The sequence below is a fragment of the Sinocyclocheilus grahami genome, unplaced genomic scaffold (assembly GCF_001515645.1).
Source record: "Sinocyclocheilus grahami isolate Dianchi unplaced genomic scaffold, SAMN03320097.WGS_v1.1 scaffold992.1, whole genome shotgun sequence".
In the NCBI taxonomy this organism is placed as follows: Eukaryota; Metazoa; Chordata; class Actinopteri; order Cypriniformes; family Cyprinidae; genus Sinocyclocheilus; species Sinocyclocheilus grahami.
The window spans coordinates 144,812-146,000 of record NW_015506171.1 but is presented as its reverse complement, the minus strand read 5'-3'; positions in this window follow the sequence as shown (position 1 = coordinate 146,000).

Sequence of the window (1,189 nt, the reverse complement as noted above, 5' to 3'; positions counted from 1 at the left end):
GTTGGTTTGTATAATGTGTCATTATGGGCTGAGTTTTTGTTGCACTTACATGTTTTGACCTGCAGTGCTTCAAATCAGTGAGTCATTTTGCGAAGCAACTTTAATAACTTTAGTTTCACCCACCATCACCAATCAGAATTATTATATTCGAGTACTATACGTTTTTAGCATGAGAAAAGAGCAGTATTTGTGAAGTTCTTAGCAATGCATATTACCTAAATACGAGGCTGTAATGGATATAATTGTTTTTGTTTTGCTACTTCAGTCCCTCACAGCCTCATATTCAATCCAGATATTAAATATTGGGGGTGGGGAGGGGGGGAATCAATTCACATATGAATTGCGATTCAGTCTTCTAGCGATTTGCATCGATTCACAAATTTCCAAAATCAATTTCCTAGTTAATGTAATAAAAAGAGCAACAGCAATGGAGGGGAAACAAATACATCCTACACTATTTTCAGCGAGGGCAAGTTTGGAAAAATATTATATTACAGTAATTATTGATCTTTTGTTATATTACCCTGGATAAAATCTATTGAGAAATATGTTTTTGCACACAGAATGGCGTGAGTACATCTTACGAAAAATAACCATGGTTTTACTACAAATAAAAAACGCGATATATAATGATAAATAATTATCATTATTTACAGGCCTCCAAAATACTCTCCAGCCTTTATTGAAGAGTTCACAGAAATGCTATCAAAGATAAGTGGACGTCCATGACATGCGGAGTCCCACAAGGCTCAATTCTTGCACCGCTCTTGTTTAGCCTGTATATGCTCCCACTAAGTCAAATAATAAGAGCCAAATTGCCTATCACAGCTATGCTGATGATACCCAGATTTACCTAGCCTTATCGCCAAATGACTACAGCCCCATTGACTCCCTCTGCCAATGCATTGATGAAATTAACAGTTGTATGTGCCAGAACTTTCTTCAGTTAAACAAAGAAAAAACTGAAGTCATTGCATTTGGAAACAAAGATGAAGTTCTCAAGGTGAATGCATACCTTGACTCTAGGGGTCTACGAGTATACTTGCAGTATAAAACTACTAAACTAGTAGTTTACTGAGACTATACTTCAAAGTGTACTAAAAATGCTACTACAAGTATAGTATAGTATACCTATAAGTTCACGTTTAGTATAGTTGCAGTACAAGCTAAAAATATTGTTGTAAACTAG